Source organism: Miniopterus natalensis, chromosome 1 (genome assembly GCF_054644295.1).
Source record: "Miniopterus natalensis isolate mMinNat1 chromosome 1, mMinNat1.hap1, whole genome shotgun sequence".
NCBI lineage: Eukaryota > Metazoa > Chordata > Mammalia > Chiroptera > Miniopteridae > Miniopterus > Miniopterus natalensis.
The window spans coordinates 69,207,517-69,217,662 of NC_142081.1; the positions used below are offsets into that span (position 1 = coordinate 69,207,517).

The 10,146-nt window shown below is 46.2% G+C and overlaps 1 pseudogene; it reads left to right on the plus strand.

Annotated features, from left to right (window-relative positions):
* The first annotated feature begins 2,293 nt into the window (after positions 1 to 2,293).
* LOC107531662 (small ribosomal subunit protein eS21 pseudogene) lies at positions 2,294 to 2,576 on the plus strand (annotated as a pseudogene).
* Positions 2,577 to 10,146: the final 7,570 nt, after the last annotated feature.

Below are 10,146 nucleotides of genomic sequence, written 5' to 3' on the forward strand. Positions count from 1 at the left end.
TTGGTAATTGATAACATAAGCAGATCAAAAGTCATTATGAATATAGAAGATTTAAATGATGTGATTTAAAAATTTGATTTAATGGTCATGTATAAGGTCATACCCAGCATACACAGAATATACAACAATGCAGCATACACATTATTTTTACAAAAATTGACCATGTTCTAGACCAAAATGTAAGTCTCAAAACCTTTTCAAATTATTAAGATTATATAGATTGTGTTATTGACCACAATGCAACCCAGCTGGAAATCAATAATAATAAGAGAATTATACTGTCCTCATGTGTTTGGAAATTAAGGACACACTTCTAAATTACCTTAGTTTGAAGAACACATTATATAGAAAATAAGAAAATGTTTAGAAATAAATAATAAGTAAAAATGTCACCTAAACTTGCCAAGTGCAATTAAAACAGTGCTTAGTGGGAAAGTTATATCTACCTTGTTTACATTAGAAAAGCCAAAAATTAATGAAATAAGCACCCATCACAAGAAGCCTGAAGAAAATATGTAAAATAAATTGAAATAAAATATAAATAAGAATATAATGAAAATGTGAATGGAAAATAACAAAATAGAAAACATGTACTAGAAAGAACTTAAAAAAATAGAGTTGGTTCTTTGAAAAGTCTCAGTAAAACTGACAAAACTCTGGAGAGAGTGATTAAGAAAAAAGAGATCATGGAAAATAGTTAAAAGCAGGAATAAACAAAAAGGAGTAATAGAGAGGCTTCAGACATTTAAAATATTGAGATATTATGCTAATAAACATGAAAATTTAAGTGGAAAAACTGCTAGAAAAAAGTAATTTTTCAAAGCTGACTCAAGAAGAAAAAGAAAACTAACCAGTCCTATAACCATTAAGGTAATCAAAATTTTCCTGCATAGCCTGGCTCGTGTGGCTCAGCGGTTGAGCATCGACCTATGATACAGGAGATGGGGGTTCGATTCTGGGTCAGGGCACATGCTGGGGTTGTGGGCTCGATCCTTAGTCGGGGCGTGCAAGAGGCAGCCAGCTGATCAATGACTCTCTCATCATTGATGTTTCTATTTCTTCCTCTCCCTCTCCCTTCCTCTCTCTGAAATCAATAAAGATATATATATATTTTTAAATCTTCCTACATAGAAAACCCCAAGTCTAGATAGTTTCACTGATGAGCTCTACAAAAAAGGTGCAAAAAATGATAATTCTGATGTTACTAAATATACTAGAAACAGAAAATGTCGCACATTAAGACTATTTTAAAATATACATATTCTCTTATATTTTCCTCCAGTAGTTTTATTGTTTCATTTTTATGTCAAACAATTTGATGTATGTTCAGTTTATTTAGCTATGAACAATGAAATAGTGATCCAACTTGTTTTTCCTCATCTCTAGCTTCTGGAAGAACTGAAAATAGAAGGGGACTAGGGATTTTTACCTTTAATTTGATATTTCTCTGGACTATTACTTTCTTTTTTTTAAAAAATAGGTATATATGTCTTTTATAATTTTTAAAACTAATTTTTTTAATGATTCCCATGTTCTTCATAGTCTTTGCCTGAATATGGCTGATCTTGGATTTTACACTCTCCTGGTATAGTTTTTTGGGGTTTTTTTAAGTTTTCCATACCTCCTCTCACATTATGAATCTATTAGTCCTTTGAGTACTGTCATTACTCCTCCTACTAAAGTCAAAACTGATGAGACTTAGAGGAGAGACACCCATAACTTGGGGACTCAGGTAGAGGAGAATGGGCACCAGAGTGCAGACAATGTCCTAAATCAGGAGTGAGAGGTACATGCTATTTCCATGGACATGAAACAAAGATAGAGGTAAGACCCTTGATCAGATCTTTTAAGGGGTGAGCCCAGAAGGTCAACTTTAGCATGGCTGACTTGCTCAGAGGTTGTATTTACTGCAGAAGAAAGATGAGTCCAGGACAACTGAGAAGGTGCACTGTATGACACATAAATTTACCTCTTTTTGATGAAGGAAGCAGCCCCATAAGACTGAGAGTCATGGGAATGGGCACTTGGACTGATCTCAGTAACATTCTCTCTAGTTAAACACCATAAAATACCTGATCCAAGTTAGCTAAGTAGTTTAAAATATGTGAAGTGCTCCAATCAGCCTGAGCTTCAGCACAAAAAATAGGACTGTTGCAATGGAAGAAAGCATTTAGCCCTATTGTCTTGTTCTTGTCAGAAACTGTTGTTGGTGCAACCTAGTCTCGGGTCACAGAGGTGAAGAAATGAGTCAAGAAACTATGCAGGTCATGGTGTCACCAGGTGTGGCCTCCACATGCAGAATGACACTGGCAAGATTGTGGACCTGTACATGCAAATACTCTGCCAGCAACTGCATCACTGGTGCCAAGGACCACATATCCATGCAGATGAACATGGCTGAAGCTGACAAGGTGACAAGCAGGTTCAATGACCAGTTTAAAACCTATGCTATCTATGGGGCCATTTGCAGGATGGTTGAGTCAGATGACTCCATTCTCCGACTGGCCAAGGCCAACAACATCATCTCAAAGAGCTTCTGTCTGGAGAGGATCACAGATGTGGAATATTTGTCATAAATAAAGAGTAAAAAAACAAAAAACAAAAAGAAAAGAGAAAAGAAAAGAAAATAAACTGCTCAATCCACCACACTTTCAAATATGCCAGGAAGAATACCCTACCCTAGACTATAGCCATCAGCAGCAGAGGGGATGGGGTGGGCACAACAGTACACAGAACCAAACCCCCACCAGGGAGTGGTAAACACAACACCATGAAGTCCCAGGGCTTTACATTTATTGGTAAAGCTCTTTATTGCTGGTAATAATAATATTCTAGCACAGATAAGAAGCAGGTAGATCAGATTTGTTGACAATTCAGGCAACCACTGAAAGGTTTATGACTCAACCACTATCAAAGCTCAGCCTTGCCAGGCTCAGGCTAGTTCAGGCCTCAGGGACCTGTCCTCCTGCCACAGTGACATGGATCAGCAAAGATCTTCTGTAGTGGTCAATCCAGGCGAGCAAGCCCAGGCCAACACACACAGCAACAAACCAAATCAAAAAGGATGCTGAGTGCCCAGCCAGCATGGCTTAGTGATTAAGCATCGACCTATGATCCAGGAGGTCACAATTCAATTCCCAGTCAGGGCACATGCCGGAGCTGCAGGCTCGATCCCTAGTAGGGGGCACGCAGGAGGCTGCTGATCAATGACTCTCATCATTGATGTTTCTATCTCTCTCTTCCTCTCTCTGAAGTCAATAAAAACATTTTTTTAAAAAAGGATGCTGGAGACTGAGAAAATTAAGTCCAAGTTTGCTCAAACACAGGGAGTCATAACCAGGTCCATGGGGGCGGGGGGGGGGGGGGTCTGGGAAGGGGAAAAATCACTCCCTTTAAGCCAGAACTCCATGCTCCTGCAGTTGACCACAGTTCCTTATGTGTTCTGGGCTCTCTGTGCCACAGCAGAATTCCAGAATTTCTAAAGAAATTTCTGGGTAAGGCAGAACTGATGGCCTCTTCTTGCCACTGGCTCAGCCTGACCCCTAAGTCTGGCTTTTCTTCAAATCTGATTTGGAGACAGCTAATCCAAATATCCTTAGCCTTCATTAATTCAACTCAACAAACATTATGGAACAAGTATCAAATGGTCATGTTATTTTATCACACAGTGCCTTAGGTCTCAAATGTTTATGTGCCATTGGCAAACAGGTGCCATTAAGGTTTAAGAAAATCAAGAAAGCTGGTATGCTGTGATGGGGAGGGAGACAGATCTGCAACGGCACCTGAAAACTCTAAGTATCATCAATAACCATGGGCATTGACGCCTCTGTGTGAGTATGACAGAGACTGGCTTCGTGCTCCAATCCCATTCCCTGCCTACAGACATAAGAAGCCTCCCTGACAATGAAATTGAAACTATGTAATAATTTCTGCCTGTGTCTGGCCCCTAACATTTTCCACAAGAACCTTGACTATATGCATGGTTGGAAGTGAAGGATTCTGAAATGATGGAGTTTAAAAGATGGAAGCGGCCAGAGTCCCTGACTTTCTACTTGAAGAAACGCTGCCCACAAGTGTCACAAAGCCTGCACCGGTCTGTGGCACAAACAATAAATTCTTACTGGGTTAATTCACTGAGATTTGGGGATTGTTTATTAGCCAGCATAGTTTAGCCTGCGCTACCACTGAGCAAGTGTGGATTGGGGAGGGTCAGGTAGCCACTTTCCCCACCACTGGTAGTGACCTCAAGCATAAATAAACTCCTCGAAACCCAAAATGAAAGGAAAGCATTGGATCCCCAGGCAGGTCTTAGTCAGAGGGCAGGAGCCTCTTCATGGCCTACAGCTCCCTTGTGATTGTCACTGGGATGGCTTCTTCTTCAGGCAAAATCCCTCCTATTCACAGGGCTATGAACCTCCCCAGTTGACCTCACAGGTAAGTGATGGCACCACCTGCACCAACTTGAGGAGGAAGAACAGCTTCAGGGAAAAAGCAAATGCATACTCAGATGCCATAATAATGCAATGGAGAGCTATCCCCCAGGGCACTGTAACTAGGGAGCCTATTTCCAGACGTCATCCAAGATTGAATGAAGTAAATTTCTTTACTCCTTCTGTTTAGAACTTTCCCTTCCCCACCCCTAGACACCTGCCTGATTGTTTCAGTGTGGTGGTGTTGTTTACCAATGACATGTATACTCTCTAAGCCTAAGGCATGTGGGATCATTTGGCCATAATATAGTGGCCACTTGAAAAACCTGTTGAATTAGAAGGAACAACTGTGAGAGCTTGGATTAGATGCACACCCTTAACATCTCCAAGTCAGATTTCAAAAGAAGCCAGTGGCCATACTAATCCCAAAGCAGTCCCATAGTAGGACCAAGGGTACCACAGTCAACTGCAGAGTCATGAAGTTCTGGCTCAGAAGGAAAAACTCTTCCCTGCTCCCACCCCATACACTGTCCAGTTGTGTTTCCTGTTTTTGAACTAAAATGCTGGGGATTCAGAACCATTAACCTTCCCCCAGTGTCCCTGATGAATTAGCCCTTCCTTGTGAAGACATGCTATTCCCAGAGACAAAGAGAGACAGAACCTGAGGGCACTGACCAAACCTGGTAATTTTGTGGCAAACCCAATCCTGGTTACCAGGGGTGTAACTAGATTTAACCACAGGGCAATTCATCCCTTTGTGAATTACTTGTACAGCAGTAAAAGGGTGTTAAACTGAATGCGAGCCTGGATTTAAACTCTGTAGGCAAATGGAGTCACTCAGCCCTTCCCTTGATGTACCCACTGGAATATGATATATGGTTCTCGAGTATTACCCGGCATCCAAACAAAATCAAACATATCTCTCTTTGGTCCCATACATTGACATGGAAGCAGAACTCTTGAGAGGAAAGAACCTGAGTCCCTTTGACAGCCAGTTACTATGATGTGCCTGAGGACTTGGAGTGTCCCCAGCTGAGACCAGCTGGCAGGACTGCTGATGTGGCCTGAGAGAGAGAGAGAAATAGGAAATCACGGTGGAATGAGATCTTAGCTGATCCCAGAACTTTCCCTGACCCTGCCTGCCCAAAATCTGGTTTATGCCCTCCAAAAGGGGTCAGGGAGGCTCTGAATGGCAATATTGGAGACTGTGTCAATTGTTACACCATACCCCTTTGACCAGATGTAACCCAGGGGGAAGGACATTATCCCTCTATACCATTCAACACACACACACACACACACACACACACACACACACACACACACCCCTTTTAAAACTAGACATAACCCAGTAAGAGATGACTCCCTTTACTGGGAAGACTGACAGGGTAAGGAGTTGCCAGGTGACAGGTGATGACACACACTGGATTCTTCACCTGGCTGCTTTGTCTGAAGTCTGAAAATTTAATTCACAAATGATTTGAAGCCCAAAATGGGAGAGCAAAATACTAACCTGCTCCCCACTTCTCTTTCTGATTTCTGGATATTCTTAAATAGCATTCAATCCTTTTTAAGACAAAAATTGTAAAGAACAACATTTATATGGCTTATTATACCACTTCTCAAATATTTGCTATTAACCATCTATAAGTGGAAGCAATATGATACCTGGATATGGTAAGATAAGTCAAATATTATAGAAAGGTATAAATTTTTTTAAAAATATGCCAATTTCACTTCCTAAAGGAAACCACTACTTTAAAAAATTCTCTCTCTCTCAGAAAAAATACTGTGTGCATATGTCAGCATGCATATTTGTATTTTTTACTTATATCAAAGGATTTATGTAGGCTATTCTGCACATTAACTTATGCACTTACTGATACATCTTGGAGATGAGCACATATAGCTCTACTTCATTCTGTTAATAGAAGCACAGTATCCCATAAAAAGGGTAGGTATACCATAATCTAATTAACCAACTCCCTATCAATAAATATTAGGTAGTTTCCAAACAGATTATTTTGTTGTGTTTTGAGTTTTACAATATAAATAATTCCAATATAAACATTCTTGTACATACATGTTGGCACATTTTTGCAAGTAAATCTATGAAGTAGATTTCTATATCAGACAGGAAGAGCTTTGTACTTGAAGGGATTTCCCATATTGCCTTTTCCATGTGATCCTCCCTTCCTCCACTGTGGAACAGCAATTCTATCTTACTTAATGATCAGGGTCAGTTAGTCCTATCAGGATGGTGAATCCTCTCTGTTTCCTTGCTGTTCTTTGTCACAAGGATCCCAAAATGTCCAGATGGCAGCCAAAGCTTATAGTTCAATAAAATTCTTGCTTTTTCCCAAATGAAAGTGTTTTCTCTTTGAGAATGCTTTAAATTCACAGATCCTTAAGATATAGGGGTGGGAAAATTTTTCCTCCAACTTGGTCACTGGGAGTGACAGTAAATAGGGCCACTCCTGCTTCTACCCTTTTAAAGTGCTTTTTCTCTGCTCAAAACTCTCCAGGGGACTCCACTGTTGGGAACATCAACTACCAAGTGCCTGCAGGCCCCTCCCCTGCCCAGCAACGCAGGCGCTGTGGGGGTGGGGTGCCCACCTGTCCAGGAAGTCAAAGGGCCCGCAGTCAATGTGTTGAGCACATCCTGAGAGAAATGGACACACTGCCACTCAGCCACCATCTGGACAATGTGACGTGTCACCTGGGGCAGGACAGGTTTGGTTGCTCCCTCTGGCCACTCCCTTCCCTCCTGTCTTCCCCTGCCTGGAGTGAGCTGTGCTCCTTTGAGGAGGCCTGTCCCAGATCTGCCATCTCGGCCAGTTCTCAGCCCTGCAGAACACTTGAGAATACTCAAGAAGAAAGTATCTGGATGAGTTCACATGGGAGAGTTCTGATCCCCACATACACCATCCACCTCTTTCATATACTCACTGATTTGGACTTTTACCAGGAAAATTATGAAACCTGACATCCCCATGACTCAGGCCCAATGAAAGGACCATGTGGAAACAAGGAAGTTGCCACATCCTCAGGTAAAACCTGCACTAGGTCCAGGCCCCTGCTCTGGGCTCCGCCTTGCCCCACAGACTGCTCAGGAAGGAAGTTCAAATGGCCTCCGGCCCCGGCCAGGGTGCAGCTGCCAGCCCTGCTGCTCCTCCCCCAGGCCCACTGCACATGCAGCCTCGAGGACGCGCCAGCACAGGGAAAGCAGGGGCCCCACGAGACAATCCCCACGGCCAGCATCCAGACACTGGCCTGCAGGTGTCACGCCTCACATGAGGCACTGGGCAGCACCATCCTCTCGGCTTCACCAACAGAGGGACAGACACTCAGGGAGGCAGAGTGACCCACCCAGACTACTCATGGCACGTGTGGACTGAGCTCACCCCTGGCAAAGGTGGGAAGGGACAGAGCACAGCAGCAGGTGGGCTCAGGAGAGACCAGTGCAGTGCCGGCCCCCAAACCTGCTTGGCCGGTGCCCACTTCTGGTAGAAAGAGCGCTGTGCTGTCCCAGCGCCCCAGCCCCTAGGCAGGCAGACCTGGCACACTCTGTAACCCACCTCTCGGAAGAAGGTGGCGTTCCTCTGCACAGTGTCGCTGGCGTGAGTAGCCTGGATTTCAGGGTAAAAAGTGCTGATCACATAGTCCAGCATCTGTACTCGGATGTCGTTTCTTCTCATGCTGGAGCCCACACGACCTGTGTGCTGTCCTCAGACTTAAAGATCTCAAAGGACCTGAACCTGCAGGGAGACCCAGGTTAACCGTGACCCTGCTGGGGGGGGGGGGGGAGCAGGAGAAGTCTGGCCACTGGACCTACAGCCAACAGTGGGAGCAACACTTTGATCCAAACAAAACCAAACACCAGAGAACCTGTGTTTCAGGGACTCAGATACAACATGGGTCACTTCTGGTCAGGTTCCAACTGTGCGTGGGGGAGGCCCAGGAATGCCATGGCCGACTCTGCTCCCCACTGCACCAGGATAAGAAGATTCTGTGCTCGTCCGCCCACACCCAGGGATCTGTTGGTCACCAGTGTCCTGTAGTGGATTCTCCACTGGAGTCACTATGTTCCCTGGGAGAGGTGACCACTGCTCAACACCCTATGAGGCCCAGAACGGCTCCACAGCAAAAAGATGGGAGAAACCCTGGGTCTCCCAGGATGAGGCTGACCCCTGCCTTGGCTCCTGCTGTCCCCAGAGGACAAAAGGAATGCCGGGGACTGGCCTGGTGACAGCTGAGCCACCTTGGGTGCCCGGACATACACGTACAGGGTCAGCTTGGCCCCACAGCCACCTCCTGACAACGCTGGGTTTGATGCCAGACAGTGCGGTGACATCTGGACAAACAGGCTCATATGGAGATGGAGCCAGGGAGTAGACTAGTTAACCAGCGGGTGTCAGGGGCACGGGCACGTCAGGCGGGTAACAGCCCGTTATTCATGATGACACCAAGCTGGGCCACTTTCTTGCATTTTATGCAGCTTCTGTCATAGGCTCCCAGTCCGTGGAGCTCTGTCCCTGCCCCTTCCCAAACCGGGCTTGGACAGCCCCCCCTCTGGCCACTGGGGACCCTGCACCCTCATTGGTATCTCAGGGCACCTGCGGGGCCAGCTGCACTCGCTGCCCGGCCTCTCTGTCACCCCATCTCTTCTATCAGCAACAAGGGCCACGGACAAGGGGGTGTGGAGGGCTGGGCAGACTGTCCCCACGCAGGATGGGGCTCACGACCCAGAAATCGCCCGGTGCCTTCTGCCCGTGAGTCTCTCCTGGGTCAGAGCGTCTCCTTTGTGGACAGTCTCCTCCCGCTGCTCTAGGGACCCGCCCGGGGTGGCTCTGAACGCGTCACCGAGCGAGCTGCGTAGCATTTCTCCTGCGACCCCACCGGATCACTGAGTGCCCTCACCAGGCCCGCCTGACCTGAGGAAGGTGGAAGCTACTCTCAGCAGGACCGCCCAGGGCTCGTGTTTGGGGTGTCGTGGTAAAACACGTCGCACCCGACCGTGGACTGCGGCGTGCCGTGCCGCGGGCGCCCGCCTGCGTGGTGCGGAGGTGGCGCCGTGCGGGGGGAGGACCGCATCGCCGCACGGGGACCCCCAGGTGCTTCTGCGCAGGACCTTGCGGCCCTCGGCCTGCCTGGAATCTAGCGCAGAGGTCACTGCGGGGCCAGGTTGGGGGCTGCGCAACACCCAGGTTCAGGGGTAAACAGAGGGGACCAAGAGAAAGCACCTAAAAGCAATTCAGGAGCAGCTCTAAGGTCACTTGGGGGGAGGGGGGCGGGGGGGGGGGGGAAGCAATGAGCACCGTTTGTCCGAGGTCTATAGTCACAGCGCCTGGCCTGAGGCTAGAGGCTAAGGATGGTGAAGGCTCTGTAGGGTCAGGTCAGGCCCTCCACGGGCGACCCAGCCTGTGGGTCATGTCACACTCACACTCCGGAGCCTGCAATTCTGTTCTTATGTATTTATTTTATCTTTTTAAAAAATATTTTTAAAAATTTATCTTTATTGTTGAAAGTATTACAGATATCCCTCCCCCCCTCCCCCCCCAGTGACCCCCTCCACCCTCGCATCCGCCACGCCCCCACCCCCACACTATTGTCTGTGTCCATGGGTTAGGCATATATGCATATAAGTTCTTTGATTAATCTCTCCCCACCCACTACCTCACCCTCGCCTTCCCACTGAGATTTATCAGTCTGTTCC